Source organism: Dermacentor andersoni, chromosome 1 (genome assembly GCF_023375885.2).
Source record: "Dermacentor andersoni chromosome 1, qqDerAnde1_hic_scaffold, whole genome shotgun sequence".
Classification (NCBI taxonomy): Eukaryota; Metazoa; Arthropoda; class Arachnida; order Ixodida; family Ixodidae; genus Dermacentor; species Dermacentor andersoni.
Window position 1 is genome coordinate 16,874,064 of NC_092814.1, and position 26,487 is coordinate 16,900,550.

The following is a 26,487-nucleotide window of genomic DNA, read 5'->3' on the forward strand; positions in this document are numbered from 1 at the left end:
AAACCATCCCCCAAGCTGTGACACTGTGGGTGCAAGACAGAGGGAATGTAAACACTGTGGAAAGGGCGGCTGAATTAGCCGAAGAGTACGCAACGCGTAGAAAGTTGAACGCCGAGGACGGAAACTGGGACGGCCGAAATGGACCGAGGAAACCATTTCCGTTCAAAAGGGGTTCGCAGACTAGACGATCGGAGCCTGTAGACGTGGAGGAAAAGCCCGGAGAAAAGAACGAGGAGAAACTTAACGGGGAAACCGCACAAAAGGAACAGAAAAGAAAATTCGAATCTTTTAGGCCGATCCGCTGTTATAAATGCCACAAACTGGGACATATAGCTGTAAACTGCGGGAAGCCTACCGTAGTTTCCTCCTACGTGGGGGAAAAAGACGAGAATATGGAACTTTTAAGTCCATATCTTCACGACCTTCAAGTTAATGGCAAACCATGCCAAGTGCTAAGAGACGGTGCCGCCACGATGGACATTGTCCATCTGTCTTACGCGACGGTAGGTGACTTCACCGGAGAAGTAGCATGGATCAAACAGGTTTTAGAAGAACACAGCGTGTGTCTGCCCATGGCCAAAGTCAAAATCAGTGGACCATTCGGGGAGCTAGAGACTGAGGCTGCAGTTTCCAAATTTTTGTCACTGCAGTACCCTTACATCTTTTCGTATCGTTCAAATCAGTTACTGCATGAAAAAGGGCTTAAACTGGGAGAGGGCGTAGTACAGGCATTGACGCGAGGCCAAGCTCGTAAAATCGCGTCGCTTTCGGCTGAAGATGCACAAGCTGCTCCAGCGGAAGCAGAAAAGGGGATAACTTCCATACCCGAATCCGAGCTAGGCTCGAGGGATGAAAAATCATTCGAGGAGAGCCTGCCAGCTGACCAGCTCATTGAGAGCGTATCACTAGAGTGTCCAAGTTCAAGCCTGCAGGAAGAGCAAGCTGACGCACTCACAAGCGAGACAGGGTCGTTATTATCACCGACCTCAAAGAACTTAGATAAGCTCTTACGTGTGGATAGAGAGTCATTGGCAGCCGAGCAAAAGAATGATGAGAGCTTAGCTAAATTACATCGCACAGCCAAAGAAGGCATTGCTAGGCGCGACGTGACGATACATGAGAGAGGAGGATTGTTGTATCGGTACTACAGAGATCGAAAGGGTAGGATTTTAGATCAGTTAGTCGTACCTACTAAGTATAGGGAGGACCTTTTGAGCCTCTGTCATGGAAATGGGTGGTCCGGCCACCTAGGCATAAACAAATCAAAGGAAAGATTGCTTATGGAATACTACTGGCCTGGCTGTTTCAAAGACGTAGAAAACTTTGTAAGATCATGCGACGCCTGGCAGCGCTCTGGTAAACCAGGTGAGACGTGGAAAGCTCCACTGAAGGTAGTGCCCTTAATAACAGAACCTTTCAGACGACTTGTAATAGACACGGTAGGGCCTCTTCCAAAAACAAAATCGGGCTACAGGTACTTGTTTACCATGCTGTGTCCGGCTACAAAGTTTCCAGAAGCAATCCCTCTGAAAGAGCTCAGCTCCACCGAAGTAGTAGACGCGCTTTTGACAGTGTTTGCACGAGTTGGGTTTCCAGCCGAAATTCAGGCAGATCAAGTGTCAGTATTCACGAGCGCACTGACTTCCACATTCTTGCAGAAGTGCGGGGTAAAGTTAATACACAGTTCTGTCTATCACCCTCAGTCAAACAGTGTAGAGAGGTGGCATTCGGTGCTTAAGAGAGTTTTGCGTGCGCTCTGTTACGAGCGCAAGGAGGACTGGGAGAACTGTCTACCGCCAACTTTGTTTGCTTTGCGAACGGTTCCACGTGAAGCGACAGGGTTCTCGCCAGCAGAACTAGTGTATGGGAGGACACTCCGTTCTCCACTGAGAATGTTAAGAGAGATGTGGGAGGAAAGAGGGGAGAGTCCAACAGTGGTTGAATACGTGCTAAATTGCTGGAACGGCTAAGCGCAAGCCAATAACTAGTCAGAAAGAACATGGGAGTAGCTCAAAAGAACGCCAAATTCTATTACGACAAGAATGCGAGGCTTCGTACGTTTAACGCCGGAGACCAGGTAATGATCCTCAAACCTTCAAGAAAGAACAAGGTTGAAGTTCACTAGGACGGGCCCGTTAAAGTGTTGCCAAACTTTCAGACACTATCTATGCTCTCAAAATGCCCGGTCGCAGGAAGGAAGTGAAGATATATCACTGTAATTCGATGAAGCCGTATGTAGAACGGAGCGGAGTCGTTAACTATACCATCAAAGAGCAGGATGGCACTAGTACCAAGTTTAAGGAGTATAGGGCGACCTCCAACTGTGAAATCGGCCTAGAAGAAGTAGTAGAACACTCGGTAAGCTCGCACGCTCTAAGACCGGAGCAGCTAGATGAGCTAAAAGAGGTGTTAGGGGAATATCTCGACAGATTCAGCGATCGGCCGGATAGAACCGAACTAATAACGCATGAACTTGAGCTGACTTCAACCGAACCAGTAAGATCAAAGCCTTACAGGGTGTCTCCAAGACAGAGAGAGATTATGGAGGCAGAGATACAGCGCATGCTAGAGTTGGGAGTTATTGAGCCTGCTGAGAGTGACTACACGTCACTGCTAATACTGGTAGAAACCCCTAACAAGGACCCTCGTCCATGTGTTGACTACAGGAAGTTAAATGCCATCACTAGGGATCAGCTGTACCCGATACCCAACATTGAGGAACGAATTGAAAGAGTTAGCGCTGCTAAATACATTTCAACTATAGATCTCGTGCGGGGGTACTGGCAAGTTCTCCTTTCAGAAAGTTCCAGCCGCTATGCCGCATTCATCTCACCTGTAGGCACTTTTCGCCCTCTCGCACTCAGCTTCGGGCTGAAGAACGCGCCGTTTAGCTTCTCTAAGTTAATGGATATTGTCCTAAAAGACTTGTAGGAGTTCGCCTTGTCCTATCTTGATGATGTAGCAATTTTTTCGGACAGCTGGGAACAACACGTATCGCACCTCAAACAGGTGTTCTCACGGTTGAGGGAAGCCGGCCTAATGATGAAAGCAGAAAAGTGTAGGTTTGGTTGTTCGCAGGTTACTTATCTGAGCCATGTTGTCGGTCAGGGCATGAGACGGCCGGCCGAGCTGAAAATAGCTACGATTGGAGAATTTTCTCAGCCACGCACGAAAACAAACCTTCGTTCATTTTTGGGACTTGTGGGGTACTATCAACGGTACATTCCGAATTACTCGCAAATGGCAAGTCCATTAACGGACGCCCTCCGAAAGGGAGCACCGAGTAACGTACACTGGGATAAGGACAAAGAGAACGCTTTCCAAAGTTTGAAAACGCTATTGGTTTCTCGTCCTGTGCTTCGCGCGCCAGACTACACAAAGGAATTCATAGTTCAATGCGACGCAAGCGATAGAGATATGGGCGCGGTACTTAGTCAGGTCGGCGACGATAACGAGGAGCATCCTATCCTCTATGGCAGCCGTAAACTAAATGTAAGAGAGGAAGCCTGCAGCGCTTCAGAGAAGGACTGCGCTTGTTTAGTTTGGGCCGCCCAGAAGTTGTCGTGTTACTTGTACGGAGCGAAGTTCATCTTCGAGACCGATCACTGTCCTCTGACGTGGCTCAATCAAATGTCACACAAAAATGGCCGCTTGCTCCGATGGAGCCTCACTCTCCAAGAGTACAACTTCTCCGTTAGATATAAGAAGGGAAAGTTGCATAGCAATGCGGATGGTTTGAGCAGGCTAATTTGAATTCTGCGTTTGAGGGTCCTGCCTAAATTTTAGGGTTACTAGTGTTAATTTTGTTAAGCCAAGAAGATCCCCTCTCATTTAGCAGGATTCCCTCCATGATTGCTGAATTTGTCAGCACGAAATTGCTTCAGAAATTGGCATAGCGAAATGCAGCATTTTTTTGTTTCTGCACTTGTTTTTCTTTTCTTTTTTTTAAGCCTAGCGGGTCTAAAGTGAGAGCCAAGGTACGTCATCTCGGCGCAGAGCCGTGTTGTAGGGCTCATTTTGCAGTTGCCTGTCCTTGTTGGATGTTTTGGGGCGGTGACATCATTGCACAAGTGGTTACTGCGAGCCAAGACATCACCCCCTGGCCACCAGCCGTTCTCTTCCTGCTCAGCGGTTATCTGCGCTAGACATTCGACATTTTCCGGGCCATGGAGGCGCTGTTAAGAACGGCCAGCTGCAGTGCAAGTTTGCCACCCAGTTACGACTATGGCGTCAACATTCCCGGAGCGTCGCCGCCAACCTCTAGCCACAGCGTGACTAAATCGACTTTGTGTCGGGGAACAATACGCGCATCCTTCACTCTCCGTCGCTTCAGCTAGGATGCGTTCGATGAAGCAGGCTTTGTGCTGAAACCGCCGCCAACCTGTAGCCTCATGGCCGTTGTGATGGAATGAGTTCGGCGGGCCAACTATTGTTACCAAACTCCCCAACGCGGACCTGATCTGCTACGGGTGCGCGAGTTGCCGCGGGAACGCCGTTTTGCGCTCCTCCCCGACGTAAGACAACGCGCTACTCGGAACGGCTCCCGAGTACTACGAAGCCCCTCTGACGTCGGCTCCGGACCATCGTCCCTGTGTGTATGCGTGTGTGTGTGTAAACCGTGCCGCGGAGAGGCGGCTAGTTTGCGATGACTAAACGAACGTTAGCATCACCTTGTGTCGGGAGAGGACCGAGTGTTTAAAAACCGCTGTTGTGCGGCTGCTCAGGACACTCTCTCTCAAGCAGTCATGTTAGACTGATGTACTTTCTCAAACAGTCATGTTCGGCTGATATCTATACTGTAAATAAACCCATATTCCTCGTTCTCGTTTAGAAGCAGTCCTTCCCTTCATCAACCTCCTCGGCGTGGATAAGTTGGACGACGGCATGGGCCAGCTAACTTCTAACTCATGCCCGACTCCAATCTTGACAACGGATCACGAGCCATGGGATTGAGCCCCCAATCCTGACAGCGCACACTGCCGACGTTTTCCAGCTCAAGCCTTCTGCTTGTGAGGAGCACAAACTTGAATTTAGGAACAGCATCATCAAGCTAACCCTTTACTCTCGTGCACTTCCTTGTGACAAGCAAGAACATAAGTGTACTCCAGAAGAGAAAAACCACCTTATGCTACGCTACATGTATTGTGGGCGGCGTAAATTGGCGTTGCTGCTTTACGCGTATGGCCTAAGAATGACCTTATTACATTCAAATATATGTATACGACCATAAAGAGTCCAAACTGTTACTAAGCTGCTACTCTCATTATAGATCATACAGTTAATCATAGATTACCGAACAAGGTAAGAAACAATTTTCTTTCGCTTTCAGAAAAACGAGTTTACTTCTCTTTGCAAGTAACGGTGTTGGTTTGTTTTGCAAACGTGTACAGCTCGACACAAATTACCATGCATCCCTTTTATCCCGGGTGTCCCAGTTAACTTGGACCAAGCTTTTAAAAAATACAAGAGCTCTAGAAAAATTGTACCGACTGCATAGTAGCGGCAGTCGTGTGTACTCACAGCCAGTATTTCTTCAACACAAGGTATTTATTAATTCCTTTTAGTTAGTGAACTCTGTAATTATTGCTTGAATCGCAAACATGTAAATTACTAAGTTGTAGGACACCTTAAATAACCTCCGAATCAAGCATTTATTTCGTGCTGAAGCGTGCATGGTTTTCTCCAAAAAAAAAAGCCCGCGAAATATGAAACATATAGATGCGTGATCGCGCGCCGCTACTCAAGCGCCTCCAAGCAACATTTGAAAGATACAGGGCTGCGTTCGTATGCAGCCGTATGCCACCAACGACGTTGGAATCTCGCGGCAGATTGCTTATTTTTGCCTTTAGGGCGTACGGTGTGGTAGTTTCGCTGCTATACACGCGATCTTTCACGTAGCCCGACAAGAAGACCAGCGGTGTCATTTCCGGCGACATTCCAGGCCATGGTACAGGTCCGTGCCGGCCAATCCACTGTCCAGGAAAAGGCTTGTCGAGCCAGGCTCGAGGCTGACTACTACTGTACGCGCAGGAGCACCATCGTGTTGAAACCAGATATTCCGAAGGTGCGCAAGTGGAACGTCGCAACAGACGTCGTTCACGGGGCCCTCGAGGATGTCGTTGACGTAGCGTTGCGTCGTTAGTGTGTTGTCTGAAAAGATGGGTCCGACGATGCTGCCATCAAAAATACCGCACCAGACATTAAACTACCACTGGTATTCGTGTCGTGTTTCTGACAGCCAGTGGGGATTCCTATCACTCAAGTAGAGCGTGTTGTGAAGATTAACTTGTGCGTTTCTCGAAAAATTATCCTCCTCCGTCCAAAGCACGCGAGAGAGAAAATCCAGTTCTTCACATTTCGTGAAAATCCAATCGGCAAAGTCAAGCCTGTTTTCAAACTCTCGGTCGTCAAGTTTTTTGATAACGATGTACATGGTACGGGTGCAAATGACCTTTTTTTAAAACCCTCCACACTGATGACTTTGAAGTTACGGCCTCCGCAGTGGCGTCGCGCACACTATCGCAAGGGTTAGCAGCTTCCGCTTCTTGAACTAACGTCGCAGTCCTGTGTCGCTTACTTGTGCAGCCACCCGTCTCGCAAAGGACTTCGTACATTCTAAGTATTATTGACGGACTAGGTCCTCCTCCACAATGCCACATCCGGAATAGTTTGGCTGCCTTCGTTTTGTCGCCGTGCGCCGCCCCCAGAGCCAGGATCATTTAGCCTCCTGATCACTGGTGAAGGCTATGGCTGTCCTTTTGAAAAGCAGGTCACTGGCGTGGTACGGTTGAGATCTGAGTTACAGCTTAGCGCGCCAGCGTAGACGCCACTGAGCATGTTGTATAGCGCATGTACAGTGGCGTCTGCGCTGGTCCGCTGAGTTCTCTATGCTATGACTCTCTATTATCTACACACTGACACGTCAAGCAAAAATGATTTACGTAATCGACAACAGCATATGCTGACCGTTGTTGCGACTCGGACTCCGAAGACGTGGAATCTACTTTCATCGTGGAGGAGTAAGGGAACGTAAGGCTGGGCCCAATATTCAGGACGTTTTAAAAACACGTTTATATTTACATATTAAGAAGAAAATTCAAACTAATACAGAAAACGTTCATGAAGATGTTGTAGCAGCCGATCACTCCCGCCGTCCGTTGCTCCTTTTATTCCCTGCGTGATCATTGTTCAGTCACTTCCCCCAATCGATGACCTTAGGTACCACCAATCCGGAGGTCGGTTGCACTTTCCCTCAAAAGGGAGCTTGGTCGGAAACGCACGCACATCACTGGGCACAAACAGGGAAAGGGGAGAACGTTCGGTGACTCCGATCGTACACTGACTCAGTCCCCGGTGTCGACATGCCAATTTGGGCGGCTGACAGGAGATGGCCGCATCATTCTAGTGGGCGCGTCTTCGACGTACACTGTCTCCGATCGTACACTGACTCCGTCCCCGGCGTGGACATGCCAATTTGGGCGGCTGACAGGTAATCGCCGTATCATTGCACTGGCCGCATCTTCGACGTACACTGGCTCCGATCTTACGCTGACTCCGTCCCCGGCGTGAACATGCCAATTAGGGCGGCTGACAGCTGATTCACTGTATCATTGTACTGACCGCGTCTAGGGCGTACACGGTCTCCGATCGCACACTGAATCCGTCGCCGGCGTGGAAAGCCAATTTGGGCGACTTACAGGTGATGGCCGTATCATTGCACTGGCCGCATCTTCGACGTACAGTCGAGCGCGATTTGAAGGTTATCGCGCGAGCGTCGACCGGGAACGAGTACAGCGCCATGGCCCAGAATTCTCTGCCGAGGCGAGGGAATTATCAGGCCTGCTTCCCTCACTCTTTTTGCTGTTCCTTCAGCAGCCGTCACTCCCTGCTGGGCTATAAGTTTCTTTCTTTTTCTTTTTTTTTTGGTTCTGCGAACAGGCTGTGATCGCAGTGGGCACGACGTATTCTTCGGTATTATCTGAAATTGAACGTTACGAAGCTGTATCTAGCCTATGTAACGTCATTGCTGCTGAGCCAGGAAGAATGGGTGACCAAGAACATTAGCTTAAGCCCGCGAAGATACGAGGTAACCAATTCCACACTTTATCGCAACAAATGGAAAGCTTAGAATAGAGAGAAAGGGCGGTGAGTTTGTCGCGGGGTGATGGTTGTTGTATGTAACAGCGAACGAGGGAGAGAAGAGTGCGAAATCATGATTTTTCCTCACCCGAAACCGGCCGCCAGGTGCCTGGAGTGCTGGGCTGGTTGACGCTCGCGCGATAACCTTCAAATCGCGCTCGACTGTACATTGTCTCTGAACGTACACTGACTCCGTCGCCGGCGTAGACATGCCAATTTGGGCGGCTGACAGGTGATGGCCTTATGATTGCACTGGCCGCGTCTTCAGCGTACACTGTCTCCGATCTTACACTGACTCCGTCCCCGGCGTGGACATGCCAATATGGGCGGCTGACAGGTGATGGCCGTATCATTGCACTGGCCGCGTCTTCAGCGTGGACATGCCAATTTGGGCGGCTGACAGGTGATGGCCGTATCATTGCACTGGCAGCGTCTTCGACGTACACTGCCTCCGATCGTACGCTGACTCCGTACCCGGCGTGGACATGCCAATTAGGACGGCTGACAGCTGATGCACCGGATAATTGCACTGGCCGCGTCTCCGGCGTACACTGTCTCGGACCGTACACTGACTCCGTCACCGGCGTCGACATGCCAATTTGGGCGGCTAATAGGTGATGCACTGTATCATTGTATTGGCCGCATCTTCGACGTACACTGTCTCCGATCGTACGCTGACTCCGTCCCCGGCGTGGACATGCCAATTAGGGCGGCTGACAGCTGATGATCCGGATCATTCCACTGCCAGCGTCTCCGGCGTACACTGTCTCGGATCGTACACTGACTCCGTTCCCGTCGTCGACATGCCAATTTGGCCGACTGACAGCTGATGCACCGGATCATTGCACTGGCAGCGTCTCCGGCGTACACTGTGTCCGATCGTACACTGACTCCGTCGCCGGCGTGGACAGGCCAATTTGGGCGACTGACAGGTGATGGCCGTATCATTGCACTGGCAGCGTCTCCGGCGTACACTGTCTCCGATCGTACACTGACTCCTGTTAGATACGGGGCCGTTTCCTGAGCCTACTTCGAGTTCCCCAGACCACATCAATCGCACCACAGCTAATTGAGGAGCGCAGAAACACGGATGCCACATTCCAGAGGCGCGCACGTGCAAACAAGTTCAAGGCCCCCACTTCGTACGCCGCCGGTGGAGCTATTCAATGCTTGACTCTTCCAGAAAGCGAGGGGATAGCCCGGCACTGTTGCAAGTAAAGCGGGTCCCGAAGCAAGACGGTTGTGATGTACCGGGTAGGCCTGCCAGCGTAGCCCCCATACGCCCATTGTGCCGACGCGTTGCAAGCCAGCAAGGCAAGACCGCAGGGCGACCAAGCGGCGACTCTCTTCGCCGGGTATGACACCATCGCACGGGCGCCTACCATTGGCCGAAAATGGCGTCATCTGACCGGGCTCGCCCATTGGCTGAACGTCGTTTTAAGCCAAGACACCGAAGGGTTTAAAAGACGCAGACCGGGAGAAGCAGGAGAGGATTCCTAGAGCATTCCTTGATTCATCTCTCTCGAACTTCTTGCGACGGGCCGCAGCGTCCGAGTTGCTGCCGGCCCGTAATGACTCTACTACTGTTAATTGACGCTCACTGTAAATAATGCAAATAAACCTCCCAAGTTTTTCATCCCGAAGTCCGTCCTAACTCCTACAACTGGTGGCAGCGGTGGGATCGCCCCCAAATGCAACAGCTGGTGGCAGCGCTACGGATCAATCTTCGTCGAGAGAAGCCCTGAGGAACCCGGAACAGCGAAAAAGAGCCTTCGTCCAAAGGAGTTGCGAGGAACCGGGAAGAGCGAAGAAGAGAGAGCCTTCGTCGAAAGAGGTCCTAAGAAACTGGGAGTAGCGAAGAGCGAGCCTTCGACCGAGGGAGTCCTGAGGAACGGGGAACAGCGGACCAATGAACCAGATGGCAGGGTGCTGCAACCGTAAGTGAGCGCATGGTTTTTTTCCTTTTGATTCGCCAGATTCAAATGTTGTGTGTTCATTTTGATAGTTCTGGGAATCGGGAATTTGTTGAATTGTGTGTTTGCACAAATTAAGGAAAACAGTTCTAACCACCAGTCGGGGCAGCTGCCATGGATCTTAGAAGGTTGACGAGGTTAGACTTGTTGTTGGTGTGCGACGATTTGGGAGTTGAGGCGGACGAACAGATGAAAACGCCAGCTATCATAAAGGCGATTCAAGATAGTGGCAATGATGATAAAAGCATTGAGCTTGCTTGGGAGGTGATTCAAGAACCACGGGAGCGTGAGCGTCGTGAACGTAAGCGTGAGAGTCACGAACGTAAGCAAAAGCACGAGAAAGAGATAGCAGCCTTGGAAAAACAGATACAATATTTTCAGCAGTTAAAGGAACAAAGGCAACGCCTGTCTGAAAATTCTGTAGGCAGTACAGAGCACAAGAATGAGGAAGTGTCTCGCGGATTTGCGCCAAAATCAGACGAGGAGAGTAGTGCCTGTGAGATTGGCTGCACATTCATAGGTTAAGGGAAAAGGCTAGCTGCTAAGGATGCCTTAGTGGCAACAGAAGCCGTTAAAGGCCGCAGGGAGAGCGACGAGGTGCTGTGCCAACAGATGACTGTAGAGACAGCTAGGCCAGCTGCGAACAAATTAGCACAGTTACCGCGCGTGTGCGTCGCTTGTAATGTTAGCGAGGTTGCTAGCGAAGAAAAGGGTACTGCTGACCCGATAGACACGAGCACCCATGTCGAGTCAGATCTCCCTGCCGAAGAGATGTGCCAGCTGGGCGATGCAGTTGAGAGTAGTTCTCGGGGTGGCAAGCTCCGTAGCTCACGAGAGAACAACTGCATTGTTCAGGGATCGGTGCAGCTCTCCGCCAGTCTAGGTAGCCTAGATAGGGATGATTCAGTTAGTAATCATTCGGACTGTGCGCGTGAGACAGCGATCAATACCGACGCGCTGTGTGCTGATGCACAGCGTGAGCTGGGCAATGCTGTAGAGGGCAGTTCGCAAGAGTGCGAGTTGCATAACTCGAGTAAAGCCTGCTGCATTGTTCAAGAGTCGGTTGAGCTGTCCGCCAGTCGAGGCAAAGTGAGAGTAGATTTAAATGTAAATCACTCAGACTGTGCGGGTAAGAGACCGATCCGGGCCGATGAGATGTGTAACGGCCAGCACGAGGCATGAGAAGGTGGCATAAAAGAGCATTCCAAGAGAAAGCGCAGCAGAAAGAAGCGCCCTAAAGATAGGAATGCGGTGACTAATGTAGCGCCGCCAAAGACGGCGAGAGACCCAAAAGGGCAGGGCGCGAAGAAAAGAAAGGTGCGGTCGTCACTGACGATGTTGACGCATCCAAGATATTCGAGCCACCGGTCAAAGGGGGACCGCGAAGCATGTTCTGCACGGACGCGGACAAAAGGCACGGGGCAGTTAAATTCCTCGTCGTTCCGTCATTCTCTTCGAAGCTCAGCGTGTAGTACAAAGAAGCGCACGGTGGCAAGCCGAGACCAGGTGGGGAGTAGCGACGCGGTCAATCGAGTTCGTGTTGAAAGCGGGGCGCCAGGACGCAAATTGGCAGGGGACGGTAACGTCTTGGGGGAGCTGATAGTGAGTCGGCCCTTTTGTTGTTCTTCGGCAGCCAGAATAGCTTTCAAGCCGCGACCACCTCGGGTACGGCTCAAAGTATGAGTCAGACGTAAGCATTTGAAACGGGATGCCAAGGGAGCTTCCGTAGAAATGAAGTGTCTTGTTTTATTTTTGAGCACTCGGATAATTTTCGTGATTTAAGTTTCTTTCAATATGTAAAAGTATGAGCTTTGTTTGTGTTTTGTTAGAGTAGCTCGAGATTTGAAAGACGCGTTTTTTTGTAAACATGTACTCTCGCGAGTGTTAGTTAATGAGTAAATAGGCTTTCTTTTTGTATACGAGTAACCTGAGTGTCAAGGTTATCGGTGAGGGGCCTATCATAACGCGTGTGTGTTTTAGTTAACCTTCTTTTTTTATACGTTTTTTTTATTTTATAAGGTTAACCACGTAGGTTTTCAGTGAGTGCATGATTTGCACTGAGCAGCGTTCTTAGTTCCATTGGCGCGTATCCTGTGTGGATGGACGGAAGCAGATTTATGACTGGGTTGCTCGTGTGTGTTGAGGGCAGCCGTATTCTGACTCCATTAGCGAGCGAGCGGGGAACGAGTTATTAGCCGACACATGTTTTTTAAAAAGATTTTGCGGAGTGCGTAAGTTACGCAAATTAAGTTCTGGCTTAAGGTACGTGTCCTGTATTGACTAGAGAAAGACACGTGAGTAGGCGTAATGAAAAGTTTGCCTACAACGCAAGTACGCGTTCTGTTTAGTGACCACAATGCTAGCGCGCTTGTGATTACGTACTTGTGAAGGTGACGAGACGGTTCAGTGGCACCGATACGTGAGATAAGTACGCCACTGTGTTAGCATTGGAAACATGCTGTTCGAGTAGTTGGGCCACTTAGGTTACGTTCGGCTGTTTTCACTGTTTGTTTGCAACGGCAACGACCCATTGTTTTGATAGAAAAATAGCCCTCTGGTCTTGTCGGCATTCGGGGAGAAATGTATAGCGGTTTGGAAAGGTGGTGGGAACTGCTTTGTCAAAATTGGGGAAATAAAAGATCAGGGTTAATTTTGACTCAGTAATAGCCTGGCGAGTCAGGGGTGAAGAGCCTGCGCATACGCGTGGTGCAGCGCTGTGTTGTTTTGTTTGTTTGACGTATGTTCTCCAGGGCCCAGGATACCGAAGTTCGTCAAACGAGGCTCGACACCAGTACCCTGCAGGTTCTTTCAGCGTTCCTCATGGCCAGCGAATTGAGTTCACCAGCCATTCAGAACTTCCGGGGCGAGGATGAGCTGTTAGATACGGGGCCGTTTCCTGAGCCTACTTCGATTTCCCCAGACCACATCAATCGCACCACAGCTAATTGAGGAGAAGCACGGATGCCACATTCCAGAGGCGCGCGCGTGCAAACAAGTTGAAGGCTGTTAAGAATGGCGAGCTGCAAGGAAAAATTGCCACCCAATTACGACTGGGGGACAAGGCGCGCATCCCCCACTCTCCGTCGCTGCAGCAAGACTGCGTTCGAAGAACCGGGCTTTCTGCTGAAAACCGCCCCCATGCACCAGCCCCATCGCCGTTGTGACGAAACGGGCTCGACGGACGAACTATTGTACCCGAGGTCCCCAGTGCGAACCTGATTTCGCTACGCATGAGCAAGCCGCGGCGGGACAACGAGCTACCCAGGATGTCTCCGAGCTTCCCGGAACGACTCCCCTCGGTCGTCGGCTCCAGTCCTTCGCACCTGTGTGTTTGCGTGTGTGCGTGCGTCACCTTGTCGCGGGAGGCGGCTAGTTTTGCGATGACGAAACGAACATTCGGGCCTTGTATCGCCGAAGGACCGAGCGTTTAAAAAACGGCTGTTGGGCGGAGGCTCGACACACTTCTCTCGTGCAGTCAGGTTGGACTGACACTCTTTTTCTTAAGCAGTCATGTTAGACTGATTTAATTTCTGTAAATAAACCCATTTTCCTCGTTCTCGATGAGAAGCAGTTCTTCCCCTCATCGACGTCCTCAGCGTGTTTAAGTTGGACGACGGCATGGGCCAGCTACCTTCGAGTTCATGCCGGACTCCAATCTTGGCAACGGATCTCGAGCGATGGGATTGAGCCCCCCAATCCTGACAACTGGCTGACAGCGGTGAGATAGACTTTGCGACATGGTGCTGTATCTGCGGTGAGTGCTTGATTCTTGCTTTGACTCTCTAGGCTTCATTTTGTGGTTGTTCTCTTTAGAACTGTAGGGAAGCTAGATTGTTGTGTGTTAGCTAGGTTGTGTTTTCCTAGGTAGATTTAGAGAGCAGAATCAAGGCAGTAAAGCAGCAGTCATGGGGTTAAGGACACTGCTGAGAGACGAGTTGTTGATTGTTGGTGAGGAACTGGGCCTAGATGTACGCGAGGAAATGCTAAGATCAGAATTATTGCATATCATTTCCGAACAGGCCAGTGAGGAAGATATTCAAATGGGATTGGAACTTCTCAAAGAGAGAGAGAAACGGGAAAGAGAAAGAGCAGAACGGGAAAGAGAAAGAGAAGAACGGGAAAGAGAAGAACGCGATAAAGATCGCGAGTTAAGAAAAATGCAACTTGAACTTGAAAGCAAACGTTTGGAGTTGTCTCAAGGGAGTGAAGGCGCTCTGGGACGATCAAGTGAGGCAGAATCGTACCGCATGGACAGGCTATTAAAACCATTTGAGGTCGGGACCGACATAGGCTTGTTCCTAAGCAATTTTGAAAGGACTTGCGAAAAGATGAACTTCGGCCCGAGTACATGGCCACAGCAGTTGCTGTCTATGTTGCCGTGTGAGGCGGCGGAGGTAATCGCCAGACTGAGTGCACAGGATGCATATGATTATGCAAAAGTTAAGGCTAGTCTCCTGAAGAAATACCGCCTTTCAGCCGAAGCTTTTCGGCAAAGGTTTAGGAGCACAGGCAAGAAAGATAGCGATGGCTATCCGGAGTTTGCATATAGCTTAAAGGCCAACCTAGTCGAGTGGCTTAAAAGCGCGGAAGCGTACGACAGCAGAGACATGATCATTGAATGCATGTGTCTAGAGCAGTTTTACAAAACCATCCCCCAAGCTGTGAAACTGTGGGTGCAAGACAGAGGTAATGTAAACACTGTGGAAAGGGCGGCTGATTTAGCCGAAGAGTACGCAACCCGTAGAAAGTTGAACGCCGAGGAGGGAAACTGGGACGGCCGAAATGGACCGCGGAAACCATTTCCGTTCAAAAAGGGTGCGCAGACTAGACGATCGGAGCCTGTATACATGGCGGAAAAGCCCGCAGAAAAGAGCGAGGAGAAACTTAACGGAGAAACCGCACAAAAACAACAGGAAAGAAAATTTGAATCTTTTAGACCAATGCGCTGTTACAAATGCCACAAACTGGGACATATAGCTGTAAACTGCGAGAAGTCTAGCGTAGTTTTCTCCTACGTGGAGGAAAAGGATGAGAATATGGAACTTTTAAGTCCATATCTTCACGACCTGCAAGTTAATGGAAAACCATGCCGAGTGCTAAGAGACAGTGCCGCCACGATGGACATTGTCCATCCGTCTTACGTGACGGTAGATGACTTGACCGGAGAAGTAGCATGGATAAAACAGGTTGTAGAAGAACACAGCGTGTGTCTGCCCATGGCCAAAGTCAAAATCAATGGACCATTCGGGGAGCTAGAGACTGAGGCTGCAGTTTCCAAATTTTTGTCACTGCAGTATCCTTACATCTTTTCGAATCGTTCGAATCGGTTACTGTGTGACAAAGGGCTCAAACTGGGAGAGGGCATAGTACAGGCATTGACCCGAGGCCAAGCTCGTAAGATCGCGGCGCTTTCGGTGGAAAATGCACACGCTCCTCCAGCGGAAGCAGAAAAGGGGATAACTTCAATACCCGAATCCGAGCTAGGCCCGAGGGACAAAAGAACAGTTGAGGAGAGCCTGCCAGCTGACCAGCTCAATGAGAGCGTAGCACTTAAGTGTCAAAGTTCTAGCCTGCAGGAAGAGCAAGATGACGCACTCACAAGCGAGAGAGGGTCGTTATTATCACCGGCCTCAAAGAACTTTGATCAGCTCTTACGTGTGGATAAAGAGTCACTGGCAGCTGAGCAAAAGAATGATGAGAGCTTAGCTAAATTACATCACACAGCTAAAGAAGGCATTGCTAGGCGCAACGTGACGATACATGAGAGAGGAGGTTTGTTGTATCGGCACTACAGAGATCGAAAGGGTAGGATTTTAGATCAGTTAGTCGTACCTAATAAGTATAGGGAGGACCTTTTGAGTCTCTGTCATGGAAATGGGTGGTCCGGCCACCTAGGCATAAACAAATCAAAGGAAAGATTGCTTATGGAATACTACTGGCCTGGCTGTTTCAAAGACGTAGAAAACTTTGTAAGATCATGCGACGCCTGCCAGCGTTCGCGTAAACCAGGAGAGACATGGAAAGCTCCACTGAAGGTAGTGCCCTTAATAACAGAGCCTTTCAGACGACTTGTAATAGACACGGTAGGGCCTCTTCCAAAAACAAAATCGGGCTACAGGTACTTGTTTACCATGCTGTGTCCGGCTACCAAGTTTCCAGAAACAATCCCTTTGAGAGAGCTCAGTTCCACCGAAGTAGTAGACGCGCTTTTAACAGTGTTTGCACGAGTTGGGTTTCCAGCCGAAATTCAGGCAGATCAAGGGTCAGTATTCACGAGCGCCCTGACTTTCACATTCTTGCAAAAGTGCGGGGTAAAGTTAATACACAGTTCTGTCTATCACCCTCAGTCAAACAGTGTAGAGAGGTGGCATTCGGTGCTTAAGCGAGTTTTGCGTGCGTTCTGTTATGAGCACAAGGAGGACTGGGAGAACTGTCTGCCGGCAACGTTGTTTGCTTTGCGAACTGTTCCACATGAAGCGACAGGGTTCTCACCAGCAGAACTAGTGTATGGGAGGACACTCCGTTCTCCACTGAGAATGTTAAGAGAGATGTGGGAGGAAAGAGGTGAGAGTCCAACAGTGGTTGAATACGTGCTAAATTTACTGGAACGGCTAAGCGCAACCCAAGAACTAGTCGGAAAGAACATGGGAGTAGCTCAAAAGAACGCCAAATTCTATTACGACAAGAATGCGAGGCTTCGTACGTTTAACGCCAGAGACCAGGTAATGATCCTCAAACCTTCAAGAAAGAACAAGCTTGAAGTTCACTGGGACGGGCCCGTTAAAGCGTTGCACAAACTTTCAGATACTAACTATGCTTTGAGAATGCCCATCGCAGGAAGGAAGTGAGGATATATAACTGTAATTTGATGAAGCCGTATGTAGAGCGGAGCGGAGTCGTTAACTATACCATCAAAGAGCCGGATGGCATTAGTACCAAGTTTAAGGAGTATAGGGCGACCTCCAACTCTGAAATCGGTCTAGAAGAAGTAGTCGAGCACTCGGTAAGCTCGCACGCTCTATGACCCGAGCAGCTAGATGAGCTAAAAGAGGTGTTAGGGGAATATCTCGACACATTCAGCGATCGGCCGGGTAGAGCCGAACTGATAACGCATGAAATTGAGCTGACATCAACCGAACCAGTAAGATCAAAGCCTTACAGGGTGTCTCCAAGACAGAGAGAGATTACGGAGGCAGAGATACAGCGCATGCTAGAGTTGGGAGTTATTGAGCCCGCTGAGAGTGACTACACGTCACCGCTAATACTGGTAGAAACCCCTAACAAGGACCCTCGTCCGTGTGTTGACTACAGAAAGTTAAATGCCATCACTAGGGATCAGCTGTACCCGATACCCAACATTGAGGAACGAATTGAAAGAGTTAGCGCTGCTAAATACATTTCAACTATAGATCTCGTGCGGGGGTACTGGCAAGTTCCCCTTTCAGAAAGTGCCAGCCGCTATGCAGCATTCATCTCGCCTGTAGGCACTTTTCGCCCTCTCGCACTCAGCTTCGGGCTGAAGAACGCGCCGTTTAGCTTCTCTAAGTTAATGGATATTGTCCTAAAAGACTTGCAGGAGTTCGCCTTGCCCTATCTTGATGATGTGGCAATTTTTTCGGACAGCTGGGAACAACACGTATCGCACCTCAAACAGGTGTTCTCACGGTTGAGGGAAGCCGGCTTGACGATGAAAGCGGAAAAGTGTAGGTTTGGTTGTTCGCAGGTTACTTATCTGGGCCATGTTGTCGGTCAGGGCATGAGACGGCCGGCGGAGCTGAAAATAGCTACGATTGGAGGATTTTCTCAGCCGCGCACGAAAACGGACCTTCGTTCATTTTTGGGACTTGTGGGGTACTATCAACGGTACATTCCGAATTACTCGCAAATGGCAAGTCCATTAACGGACGCCCTCCGAAAGGGAGCACCGAGTAACGTACACTGGGATAAGGACAAAGAGAACGCTTTCCAAAGTTTGAAAACGCTATTGGTTTCTCGCCCTGTGCTTCGCGCGCCAGACTACACAAAGGAATTCATAGTTCAATGCGACGCAAGCGACAGAGGTATGGGCGTGGTACTTAGTCAGGTCGGCGACGATAACGAGGAGCATCCTATCCTCTATGCCAGCCGTAAACTAAATGTAAGAGAGGAAGCCTACAGCGCTTCAGAGAAGGAATGTGCTTGTTTAGTTTGGGCCGCACAGAAGTTGTCGTGTTACTTGTACGGAGCGAAGTTCATCTTCGAGACCGACCACTGTCCTCTGACGTGGCTCAATCAAATGTCACACAAAAATGGCCGCTTGCTCCGATGGAGCCTCACTCTCCAAGAGTACAACTTCTCCGTTAGATATAAGAAGGGAAAGTTGCATAGCAATGCGGATGGTTTGAGCAGGCTAATTTGAATTCTGCGTTTGAGGGTCCCGCCTGAATTTTAGGGTTACTAGTGCTAATGTTATTAAGCGAAGAAGATCCCCTCTCATTTAGCAGGATTCCATCCATGATTGCTGAATTCGTCAGCAGGAATTTGCTTCAGAAATTGGCATAGCGAAATGCAGCATTTTTTTGTTTCTGCACTTCTGTTGTTTTTTTTTTTTTTTGAAGCCTAGCGAGTCTAAAGTGGGAGCCAATGCACGTCATCTCGGCGTAGAGCCGTGTTGTGGGGTTCATTTTGCAGTTGCCTGTCCTTGTTGGATGTTTTGGGGCAGTGACATCAATACACAAGTGGTCGCTGCGAGCCAAGATATCAATCCCCCCCTGACCACCTGCCGTTCTCTTCCTGCCTAGCGGTTGTCAGCGCTAGACAGTCGAGATTTTTCGGGTCATGGAGGCGCTGTTAAGAATGGCGAGCTGCAAGGAAAAATTGCCACCCAATTACGACTGGGGGACAAGGCGCGCATCCCCCACTCTCCGTCGCTGCAGCAAGACTGCGTTCGAAGAACCGGGCTTTCTGCTGAAAACCGCCCCCATACACCAGCCCCATCACCGTTGTGACGAAACGGGTTCGACGGACGAACTATTGTACCCGAGGTCCCCAGTGCGAACCTGATTTCGCTACGCATGAGCAAGCCGCGGCGGGACAACGAGCTACCCAGGATGTCTCCGAGCTTCCCGGAACGACTCCCCTCGGTCATCGGCTCCAGTCCTTCGCACCTGTGTGTTTGCGTGTGTGTGTGCGTCACCTTGTCGCGGGAGGCGGCTAGTTTTGCGATGACGAAACGAACATTCGCGGCCTTGTATCGCCGAAGGACCGAGCGTTTAAAAAACGGCTGTTGGGCGGAGGCTCGACACACTTCTCTCGTGCAGTCAGGTTGGACTGTCACACTTTCTCTTGAGCAGTCATGTTGGACTGACACTCTTTTTCTTAAGCAGTCATGTTAGACTGATTTAATTTCTGTAAATAAACCCCTTTTCCTCGTTCTCGATGAGAAGCAGTTCTTCCCTTCATCAACGTCCTCAGCGTGTTTAAGTTGGACGACGGCATGGGCCAGCTACTTTCGAATTCATGCCGGACTCCAATCTTGGCAACGGATCTCGAGCGATGGGATTGAGCCCCCAATCCTGACAAGGCCCCAACTTCGTACGCCGCCGGTGGAGCTATTCAATGCTTCACTCTTCCAGAAAGCGAGGGGCTAGCCCGGTACTGTTGCAAGTAAAGCGGGTCCCGAAGCAAGACGGCTGTGATGTACCGGGAAGGCCTGGCAGCGTAGCCCCCATACGCCCATTGTGCCGACGCGTTGCAAGCCAGCAAGGCAAGACCGCAGGGCGACCAAGCGGCGACTCTCTTCGCCAGGTATGACACCATCGCACGGGCGCCTACCATTGGCCGAAAATGGCGTCATCTGAGCGGGCTCGCCCATTGGCTGAACGTCGTTTTAAGCCAAGACACCGAAGGGTTTAAAAGACGCAGACCGGGAGCAGCAGGAGAGGATTCCTAGAGCATTCCTTGATTCATCTCTCTCGAACTTCTTGCGACGGGCCGCAGCGTTCGAGTTGTTGCCGGCCCGTAATGACTCTACGACTGTTAATTGACGCTCACTGTAAATAATGTAAATAAACCTCAGAAGTTTTACATCCCGAAGTCCGTCCACAATTCCTACACACCGTCGCCAGCGTGGACTTGTTAATTTCGGCGGCTGAGAGGTGATGGCCGTATCATTCCTGAGGCCACGTCTCAGGCGTACACTGTCTCAGATAGTACACTGACTCCGTCCCCGGTGTCGACATGCCAATTTGGGCGGCTGATAAGTGATGCACTTTATCATTGTACTGGCTGCGTCTTCGGCGTACACTGTCTCCGATCGTACGCTGACTCCGTCCCAGGCGTGGACAATGCCAATATTTGGGCGGCTGATATGTGCTACACTGTATCATTTTACTGGCCGCGTCTCCGGCGTACACTGTCTCCGCTCGTACAATGATTCCGTCCCCGGCGTGCACATGCCAATTTGGGCGGCTGACAGGTCATGGCCGTATCATTGCACTGGTCGCATCTTCGACGTACACTGTCTCCAATCGTACACTAACTCCGTCCCCGGCGTCGACATGCCAATTTGGGCGGCTGATTGGTGATGCACCGGATCATTGCACTGGCCGCGTCTCCGGCGTACCGATCGTACACTGACTCCGTCCTCAGCGTCGACATGCCAATTTGGGCGGCTGATAGGTGATGCACTGTATCATTGTACTGGCCGCGTCTCCGGCGTACACTGTCTCGGATCGTACACTGACGCCGTTCCCGGCGTCGACATGCCAATTTGGGCGGCTGATAAGTGATGCACTGTATCATTGTACTGGCCGCGTCTCCGGCGTACACTGTCTCGGATCGTGCACTGACTTCGTCCCCGGCGTCGACATGCCAATTTGGGCGGCTGATAAGTGATGCACTGTATCATTGTACTGGCCGCGTCTTCGACGTACACTGTCTCCGATCGTACGCTGACTTCGTCCCCGGCGTGGACATGCCAATTTGGGCGGCTGATAGGTGATGCACTGTATCATTGTACTGGCCGCGTCTCCGGCGTACACTATCTCCGATCGTGCACTGACTCTGTTCCCGGCGTGGACATGCCAATTTGGGCGGCTGACAGGTGATGGCTGTATCATTTCACTGGCCGCGTCTCCGGCGGACACTGTCTCTGATCGTACACAGACTCCGTCCCCAGCGTCGACATGCCAATTTGGGCGGATGATTGGTGATGCACTGTATCATTGTACTGGCCGCGTCTTCGGCGTACACTGTCTCCGATCGTACGCTGACTCCGTCCCCGGCGTGGACATGCCAATTAGGGCGGCTGACAGCTGATGCACCGGATCATTGCACTGGCAGCGTCTCCGGCGTACATAGTCTCGGATCGTACACTGACTCCGTCCCCGGCGTCGACATGCCAATTTGGGCGTCTAATAGGTGATGCGCTGTATCATTGTACTTGCCGCGTCTGCGGCGTACACTGTCTCGGATCGTACACTGACTCCGTCCCCGGCGTGGACATGCCAATTTGGGCGGCCGACAGGAGATGGCCGTATCATTGCACTGGGCGCGTCTTTAGCGTACACTGTCTCCGATCGTACACTGACTCCGTCCCCGGCGTGGAAATGCCAATTTGGGCGGCTGACAGGCGATGGCCGTATCATTGCACTAGCCGCATCTTCCGCGTACAGTCGAGCGCGATTTGAAGGTTATCGCTCGAGCGCCAACAAGCCCAGCACTCCAGGCACCTGGCAGCCGGTTTCGGGACAGTAAAAATCATGATTTCGCACTCGTCTCTCCCTCGTTCGCTGTTAAATACAACAACCATCACCCCGCGACAAACTCACTGCCCTTTCTCACTATTCTAAGCTTTCCATTTGTTGCGATAAAGTGTCGACTTGGTTACCTCGTATCTTCGCGGGCTTAAGCTAATGTTCTTGGTCACCCATTCTTCCTGGCTCAGCAGCAATGACGTCACATAGGATAGATACAGCTTCGTAACGTCCAATTTCATATAATACCGAAGAATACGTCGTCCGCACTACGATTACTGCCTGTTCGCAGAACCACAAAAAAAAAGAAAGAGACTGAAAGCCCAGCAGGGAGTGACGGCTACTGAAGGAACAGCAAAAAGAGTGAGGGAAGCAGGTCTGATACCTCCCTGGCCTCGGCAGAGAATTCAGGGAAATGGCGCTGTTCGCGTTCCCGGTCGACGCTCGCGCGATAACCGTCAAATCGCGCTCGACTGTACACTGTCTCCGATCGTACACTGACTCCGTCCCCGGCGTGGACATGCCAATTTGACCGGCTAACAGGTGATGGCCATATCATTGCACTGGCAGCGTCTTCGGCGTACACTGTCTCCGTTCGTACACTGACTCCGTCCCAGGCGTGGACATGCCAATTTGAGCGGCTGAGGGTGATGCACCGGATCATTGCACTGGCCGCGTCTCCGGCGTACGCTGTCTCCGATCATTCATTAACTCCTCCCCGGCGTGGACATGCCAATTTGGGCGGCTGATAGGTGATGCACTGTATAATTGTACTGGCCGCGTCTGCGGCGTACACTGTCTCCCATCGTACACTGGCTCCGCCCCGGCGTGGACATGCCAATTTGTGCGGAAGACAGCTGATGGCGTATCATTCCACCGGCCGCGTCTCCGGCGGACACTGTCTCCGATCGTACACTGACTCCATCCCCGGCGTGGACATGCCAATTTGGGCGGCCGACAGGGGATGGCCGTATCATTGTACTGGCCGCGTATCCGGTGTACACAGTCTCCGATCGTACACTGACTCCGTCCCCGGCGTCGACATGCCAATTTGGGCGGCTGATAAGTGATGCACTGTATCATTGTACTGGCCGCGTCTCCGGCGTACACTGTCTCGGATCGTAGACTGACTCCGTTCCCGGCATCGACATGCCAATTTGTGCGGCTAATAGGTGATGCACTGTATCATTGTACTGGCCGCGTCTCCGGCGTACACTGTCTCGGTTCGTACACTGACTTCGTCCCCGGCGTCGACATGCCAATTTGGGCGGCTGATAAGTGATCCACTGTATCATTGTACTGGCCGCGTCTTCGGGGTACACTGTCTGCGATCGTACGCTGACTCCGTCCCCGGTGTGGACATGCCAATTTGGGCGGCTGATAGGTGATGCACTGTATCATTGGACTGGCCGCGTCTCCGGCGTACACTGTCTCCGATCGTGCACAGACTCTGCTCCCGGCGTGGACATGCCAATTTGGGCGGCTGACAGGTGATGGCTGTATCATTTCACTGGCCGCGTCTCCGGCGGACACTGTCTCTGATCGTACACTGACTCCGTCCCCGGCGTCGACATGCAAATATGGGCGGCTGATTGTTGATGCACTGCATCATTGTACTGGCCGCGTCTTCTGCGTACACTGTCTCCGATCGTACGATGACTCCGTCCCCGGCGTGGACATGCCCATTAGGGCGGCTGACAGCTCATGCACCGGATCATTGCACTGGCCGCGTCTCCCGCGTACCGATCGCACAATGACTCCGTCCTCAGCGTCGACATGCCAATTTGGGCGGCTGATAGGTGATGCACTGTATCATTGTACTGGCCGCGTCTCCGGCGTACACTGTCTCGGATCGTGCACTGACTCCGTTCCCGGCGTCGACATGCCAATTTGGTCGGCTGACAGCTGATGCACCGGATCATTGCACTGGCAGCGTCTCCGGCGTACACTGTGTCCGATCGTACACTGACTCCGTCGCCGGCGTGGACAGGCCAATTTGGGCGACTGACAGGTGATGGCCGTATCATTGCACTGGCAGCGTCTCCCGCGTACACTGTCTCCGATCGTACACTGACTCCTGTTAGATACGGGGCCGTTTCCTGAGCCTACTTCGAGTTCCCCAGACCACATCAATCGCACCACAGCTAATTGAGGAGCGCAGAAACACGGATGCCACATTCCAGAGGCGCGCACGTGCAAACAAGTTCAAGGCCCCCACTTCGTACGCCGCCGGTGGAGCTATTCAATGCTTGATTCATCCAGAAAGCGAGGGGATAACCCGGCACTGTTGCAAGTAAAGCGGGTCCCGAAGCAAGACGGTTGTGATGTACCGGGAAGGCCTGGCAGCGTAGCCCCCATACGCCCACTGTGCCGACGCGTTGCAAGCCAGCAAGGCAAGACCGCAGGGCGACCAAGCGGCGACTCTCTTCGCCGGGTATGACACCATCGTACGGGCGCCTACCATTGGCCGAAAATGGCGTCATCTGAGCGGGCTCGCCCATTGGCTGAACGTAGTTTTAAGCCAAGACACCGAAGGGTTTAAAAGACGCAGACCGGGAGAAGCAGGAGAGGATTCCTAGAGCATTCCTTGATTCATCTCTCTCGAACTTCTTGCGACGGGCCGCAGCGTCCGAGTTGCTGCCGGCCCGTAATGACTCTACGACTGTTAATTGACGCTCACTGTAAATAATGCAAATTTTTTCCTTTTGATTCGCCAGATTCAAATGTTGTGTGTTCATTTTGATAGTTCTGGGAATCGGGAATTTGTTGAATTGTGTGTTTGCACAAATTAAGGAAAACTGTTCCAACCACCAGTCGGGGCAGCTGCCATGGATCTTAGAAGGTTGACGAGGTTAGACTTGTTGTTGGTGTGCGACGATTTGGGAGTTGAGGCGGACGAACAGATGAGAACGCCAGCTATCATAAAGGCGATTCAAGATAGTGGCAATGATGATAAAAGCATTGAGCTTGCTTGGGAGGTGATTCAAGAACCACGGGAGCGTGAGCGTCGTGAACGTAAGCGTGAGAGTCACGAACGTAAGCAAAAGCACGAGAAAGAGATAGCAGCCTTGGAAAAACAGATACAATATTTTCAGCAGTTAAAGGAACAAAGGCAACGCCTGTCTGAAAATTCTGTAGGCAGTACAGAGCACAAGAATGAGGAAGTGTCTCGCGGATTTTCGCCAAAATCCGACGAGGAGAGTAGTGCCTGTGAGATTGGCTGCACATTCATAGGTGAAGGGAAAAGGTTAGCTGCTAAGGATGCCTTAGTGGCAACAGAGGCCGTTAAAGGCCGCAGGGAGAGCGACGAGGTGCTGTGCCAACAGATGACTGTAGAGACAGCTAGGCCAGCTGCGAACAAATTAGCACAGTTACCGCGCGTGTGCGTCGCTTGTAATGTTAGCGAGGTTGCTAGCGAAGAAAAGGGTACTGCTGACCCGATAGACACGAGCACCCATGTCGAGTCAGATCTCCCTGCCGAAGAGATGTGCCAGCTGGGCGATGCAGTTGAGAGTAGTTCTCGGGGTGACAAGCTCCGTAGCTCACGAGAGAACAACTGCATTGTTCAGGGATCGGTGCAGCTCTCCGCCAGTCTAGGTAGCCTAGATAGGGATGATTCAGTTAGTAATCATTCGGACTGTGCGCGTGAGACAGCGATCGATACCGACGCGCTGTGTGCTGATGCACAGCGTGAGCTGGGCAATGCAGTAGAGGGCAGTTCGCAAGAGTGCGAGTTGCATAACTCGAGTAAAGCCTGCTGCATTGTTCAAGAGTCGGTTGAGCTGTCCGCCAGTCGAGGCAAAGTGAGAGTAGATTTAAATGTAAATCACTCAGACTGTGCGGGTAAGAGACCGATCCGGGCCGATGAGATGTGTAACGGCCAGCACGAGGCATGAGAAGGTGGCATAAAAGGGCATTCCAAGAGAAAGCGCAGCAGAAAGAAGCGCCCTAAAGATAGGAATGCGGTGACTAATGTAGCGCCGCCAAAGACGGCGAGAGACCCAAAAGGGCAGGGCGCGAAGAAAAGAAAGGTGCGGTCGTCACTGACGATGTTGACGCATCCACGATATTCGAGCCACCGGTCAAAGGGGGACCGCGAAGCATGTTCTGTACGGACGCGGACAAAAGGCACGGGGCAGTTAAATTCCTCGTCGTTCCGTCATTCTCTTCGAAGCTCAGCGTGTAGTACAAAGACGCGCACGGTGGCAAGCCGAGACCAGGTGGGGAGTAGCGACGCGTTCAATCGAGTTCGTGTTGAAAGCGGGGCGCCAGGACGCAAATTGGCAGGGGACGGTAACGTCTTGCGGGAGCTGATAGTGAGTCGGCCCTTTCGTTGTTCTTCGGCAGCCAGAATAGCTTTCAAGCCGCGACCACCTCGGGTACGGCTCAAAGTATGAGTCAGACGTAAGCATTTGAAACGGGAGGCCAAGGGAGCTTCCGTAGAAATGAAGTGTTTTGTTTTATTTTTGAGCACTCGGATAATTTTCGTGATTTAAGTTTCTTTCAATATGTAAAAGTATGAGCTTTGTTTGTGTTTTGTTAGAGTAGCTCGAGATTTGAAAGACGCGTTTTTTTGTAAACATGTACTCTCGCGAGTGTTAGTTAATAAGTAAATAGGCTTTCTTTTTGTGTACGAGTAA